This window comes from Kryptolebias marmoratus, linkage group LG16 (genome assembly GCF_001649575.2).
Source record: "Kryptolebias marmoratus isolate JLee-2015 linkage group LG16, ASM164957v2, whole genome shotgun sequence".
Lineage (NCBI taxonomy): Eukaryota > Metazoa > Chordata > Actinopteri > Cyprinodontiformes > Rivulidae > Kryptolebias > Kryptolebias marmoratus.
Window position 1 is genome coordinate 8,854,434 of NC_051445.1, and position 6,000 is coordinate 8,860,433.

The following is a 6,000-nucleotide window of genomic DNA, read 5'->3' on the forward strand; positions in this document are numbered from 1 at the left end:
TATTTTTCTCAAAGATGAATCTCAATCTTCCTCATCCTCGCTTTCTTTCTGTCAGCTCATCTGATAGGCGCTGGAAATGAGGAAAAGGCAATGAAGACAGCCCACATTTGAATCAGACTCACTTTTACACATGAACGCACACCAAACAAGGGCGATGGCGGGGTGATGGAGTAAGAAAAAATTAAATCATAGGGATGTGTTATAGCCAGGATAAACTAGCCTGATGGAGTTTGACACAACTACATGCTCAGGGTGACAAACACTATCACACCACCACATGAATCGCCTCATACCCTATGACACATGTCACACACTGACACACACAAAAACACACACGGATCATCAGCTGCACATAGTGTCACTAATTCACATTCAGAAATAAGGGTACAAAGACAAATCGAGTCAGAGTATAAAAGTAGCTCAAACAATTATTCTTATTTACACACTGGAAGAACTTCATTATCAGTGCAGTGAGGTATAATTCTGTTGCAATAATCTGTAACTAATTATTTATTTTTTACACATAATTCTGCAACAAACAATTTTTGGGTGACTTATCATCTTAAAGTGAACATCATCAAACCAGCTGAAGTTGTTGGACATTTATAAAGTATAAAACTTTGTTCACTCAGAGGGAAAGCCCTCATCAGGTAAGTCTAAAAGGTATGTTTTACATTCACTGAACACTTTAAAAACAGGGTTACTTTTCTCTCAAGAAATAGGTTTCATCTAAATCTACTCAGAGTCAGATTCAGAGGAAGAATAGCTCTTCTTTCTGGAGAGAGATACACCTTTACGTTATATCAGCTTGTACAGACGAGGAATATTCTTTTTTGAAAGCGAGGTAGCATGAGGTACCAATTAAGTAATCAATGTCATATCTACAGTAATCAGTGGTCAGCACACTGTCGATTTGAAGCAGGGAGGATTTGTGACAGGAGAGCTAAGCTTACTGCTGCTCTGAATGAGATAATTATAGGCTTGCAACTCGGTTGTGAATCTGCGCCAGCATATTGTTCAGAACGAAGAGCAAATTTTTACCATTTAAATCTCATAAAGGATTAGAAAAAAAAAACTGCAGTGTGCATTTTTACAGGATGTGAGTTTTACATTTGACTGTTCCATGGTCCTTTGTGGCACAGCGTTGCAACACGGATGTCTCAAAATTAAGCAAACATACGTTTAAAACCAAAAAATCTAAAATATGATACAAACTACAGAATTTCTGAGGTCTGAGTTGCTTTAAATGGAGAAAATTTCACCCTTCAGGGGTTCTGGTTCTGAGCAGCAGTCAGGTTTTATGCCCTTTAAAAAAATCTTCTCTGCTTCTCCAGACTGAAAGTGTGCTGACCATCATCTACAGCATCGACACGTTTACTGAATTCACACAACTTCACTCCCAAAAGTAATAATAAATTTGCTTACAAGCTTAGAATAATAAACACTTTCTGGTTGTTAGGTTATAGATTTGATTTATAGTTGATGCAGAAGCAGTGAAAAATTACACAACGAGAAGTCACATCTATGAACAAAACCAGTTCCAGAAATTATGCAAAGTATCAGTGTTCACCTCAAATAATCAGGATTATCAAAAAGGAAAAAAAAGTATAACGGCTTTGAATAAAATTTTAAATGTGACATTTCAATTCTTACTCTAGAAATTATTGGAATATTTACATCACTGCTGCATGCATGCTCCTACATTATTCATATGCATTGCTGGAAATGACTCCTCTCTCCAGAGCATTCTGACACTTCATGCAGGACACCCTTGAATGGAGCTGACACCCTTCGCACTATTTATAATGTTCAGTCATATACAGCACAGCTCCACAACAGCATGAGCCCAGTGCAAGCAAACAGCAGTCTCCAGAGAGGCAGCTCACACTGTATGATGTCACTGCCGAACTCCCGTACACCCTGCCTCCATCGTGGTCCTACTCCCCTCCTAAAAGGACTGGGACACAAACCTCTGGTACTTCTGCTCCTCGCTGTTTGGCAGAGATTGAGATCTTTGCCTTAACCTCACAGCCCCAGAGCTCTCTAAGCATTACAAGTCCTCTAAAGCTATTAAACTTACCACACTGTGTTGAATCATTGATTTTGTCCCTCTGCTCACGAGGTGGCTCTTTAATTGCTAGTGTCAACACTGTGGCTTGCAAATGCATTTGTAAATGAAGTTGGACGCATCAAATAATCAAAATAGCAACTAAACTAATTAATAATAATCCTAATTGTTCAAGTTCAAGCAAAAAAAACATTGTTTTTGCATAATGCAAGAGCAAAGTGGTGTAATGTTACTTTATTTGGACCTCTCATATTAATGTCTAGCCTGAGCTGTGAGCCCTTGGAAAGATCAACTCTGGTTTGTCCACTAAGCTGTCCCCTAATCAAACAGCGAAACAAAGATAGTATGTGACAATGCTGAGCTGTCTCCTCCGCTTTGCTTTCAAACAGCCTCCACCCCCACACCATTCATCATCATGTTTTCACCTATTCACTTTGCATCTTGTAAAATAATGTGCATCTCAAGATGTCTTTGTCCAGTGGGCTGAAAGGCTGGAGCACCTATTACTCACTCATGCTTGATCTTATTAGACGGCAGCCATGTCACGCAAGAGGTTCCCTGAGGTCACGGCGTGTTTCTTCCTACGTCTGCGGGAGTCTGAACGGACGTTTGGGTTTAACTGTTGTGCATGTGTCCAATTTGCAGATTTATTTTATTTTGTATGTGGCACGTGTGTGTGTGTGTGTGTGTGTGTGTGTGTGTGTGTGAGTGTGAGTGTGTGTTGAGGGGTTTGGGCCGCAGCCTACACGGCGTTAACCCCTGGCTGTGACCCACAGCTGCGGTTTTCAGGAAATCAGGAGAAGTCTGTGTGCGCTGTCTCTCCCATTTCGTCACACACACACTGACGCACTCCCTGCAGTGCAAAAGTGTGTGTGTGTGTGTGTTTGTTTAATTCACCTCTAATTCCACCACTCGTAGCACTCCAGGATGACCCTGAATTTGATGCACGAGTTACTGTTTCCTTGTTTTATCAAAGCCTTTTCAAACACATAATATACCAAATAACCCAACAAACATTTATGCAAAGAAGCTACGTTTATCTTCAGATTATTAGGGACTTTGGCCTCACGGAAATTCTGCCGTGATTCTCTGTTTTTCTTTCTAAATATGTATTCAACAGCTGTCTTTCTCATCTCCATCCCACACCACTTTGCTCTTGACAAATTGATGTGCAGCACTTTTACATAACAACTAAGTAACATACACACACACACTCACTCAAAATACCATCCACAGCACAAATATGCACCTAACCCAACCATTACCCAAACCTTGGAGCAGGTGTTAAAAGCCCACGTGTCTGCCATCATTAATGTGTTATTCGTGGTTCCTTAATTTTCTCTTTGTAGGACACAAATGTTGGTTCCCATGTTAACTATTGCTTGGTAAGCATGCGAAAGAGGGGAGGCAGAGGGAAGAAGAGACAGAGGGAGGGAAGGGGATTGACATTCTGCCCGAAAGCGGCGCTCCGCTCGTAGAATAATGATTAGCTCCTCTGAATTCTAGTCACATATGCTTCACTATCAATGAGAGGAGGAGGAGGAGGAGGATGAAGGAGCCACTGTGAGGGAGGGGACAGAGAGACGAGCAAGAAAAAGTCTGGGGTGCAAAGAGAGGGAGGCAAGGTAAGGCAAAAAAAGGTGCATAAGAAATCAACATATGAGAGGAGGAGGAGGAGGAGGAGGAGGAGGAGGAGGAGGATGAAGGAGCCACTGTGAGGGAGGGGACAGAGAGACGAGCAAGAAAAAGTCTGGGGTGCAAAGAGAGGGAGGCAAGGTAAGGCAAAAAAAGGTGCATAAGAAATCAACATGTGAGAGAAGTGAGGGGTCCTTGGAGGAATGCATATCGCCCGCCTCTTTTGACGCAAGAGTTTGAGACTAAAATCATCTTAATGATGAAGCTGTAGCCGAATTGGTCAAACCTTGAAAAGAAAGTTAGGTGCAGTCTCATAGAAAATCGCAAGATGTCCCGCTCAGAGTATGTGTTGTGGTTATTTCTCAGCTACTAACACATTAAATTTTAGCTCAATGTCTTAGAAACTGATTGATTTATTGCCATTTTTGTGGTTTTTAAGGAAAGATGGCTTTGCCAGCCGCCTTGATTTGATTCAAAAAGTTAACCAGTTGTAGATGTTCATCCAGTGATTACTTTCTGTGAGTTTCATTAAAATCCACCAAGCGGTTCATGAGGCATTTAGGTAACAAACACGCAAAAACATTATTGTCCACCTTCACCTTTCGGCTGTGGGCGATTATAAAAAAACTAAAAAGTAAGAAAGAAATGAAGCTAGCGCAAGGTAATGCACAAAACTTCACATGAGCGCCCTCACATCCGCGCACACGTATATTCAAAGCAACACGCGTGGAGACTACTTTGTCAAAGTCATCTCAGGTACAGCCACCTCAGCAAAGAGAGAAACAGAAGCTGCATCACAGGAGGAAAAACTACGAGGAAGAGGCAGAATGGAGGAGGCATGATGAAAAGTAAGTGGGAAAGGGAATAACTTGGAGAGCGTGGCGAGCAGGCATGTGCAAGCAATAAATATATAATCACAAGGCATCGAGAATGATAAATGTACACTATTACTTAAATAGGTCAATCATGCATTATTAACTACTACATGATGATAATAATAACACTGAGAAATCAGCTGAAGACAATTAAGTTTGCAGAAGGGAGCTCATTAAATCATAGACAAAGAGCTCCAACCGAAGCTTTTTTGAAGACAAGGACAATGTTTTCAGTTGCAATGAAGAATCCTAAACAGAAGCAAACCCTGTGATTTCTAATGAATTATGGCAAATAATAAATATTTTTTATGACTGTAAGCAGCAGATAATGTAGAAGTCTGTGCTTTGATTTTAAACAAAGTGTGTGTGTTGACAGCATTTACTGAGAATTTCTGCATGTTGCAGATGAGGTAACACGATCAGCCTAATGTCTCCTGGGTTAAAAGTGCAAAACAGAAAGAAATGCGATGAAAACACGAAGGGGTGCAAACATCTGATGAAGGAACAGAAAACAAACCAGAGGTCGTGTAAAGATCTGCATTTTCTGTATGTGATTTTAAAACTTTGGTCGCCTTCTTTCACACAAAAACAGCCCAATTTTTCATGCATGAATGTATTGTGCAGCATTGCACGTGCGGTGCTTTGAACTTAATGTGATTTATGAATTTGTCCTTCTCCAGCAGAATTATTAACACGTGAAATTCAATAAAAAAAATGATTTGACCTTTAATGGTTTCATACCAGCTTTAAGTTATATTTCAGTAGTTCAGATATATATTGTGTTTTGCTGTCTATATATTTCAAAATTACCCAAAACATCTAAGAGATTTTCCATTTATTCAGCATTTAATCAATTAAAAATGCTTATAATGTACTTTGGAGGAGGCGTCACACCTCTCGAATATAACAATTACATATTAACTCAGTAAATATCATTTGTAAATGAAACTGTTTCGCAACTGAATGACACGTCTTTTGTCGCAAAGTGCTAATCTGTGTCAGTAAACACAATTTCCCATCAGGTTACCCTGGAAACAAAGCTCTGCCTGGGATCCACTTGCCAAGATGTTAAAAAAAATGCCATCAACAAGGCGTGACTTTAATACAGCTGAATCAGTGCAGACGGGATTAGAGTGGCTGGAAAAGAATTATGTGAAATATTTTTGCAAATATATATATATGTACACCAGTATATTTAAATTTACCAATAAATCAAATTTAAAGTTCAGACATTTGTCCTGCACTTTAAGTTCCTGTATCTGTCTTGAGAATAACATAATATATACAGGTGCTGGTCATAAAATTAGAATATCATGAAAAAGTAGATTGATTTCAGTAATTCCATTTAAAAAGTGAAACTTGTATATTATATTCATACATTACATACAAACTCATATATTTCAAATGTTTATTTCATTTAAT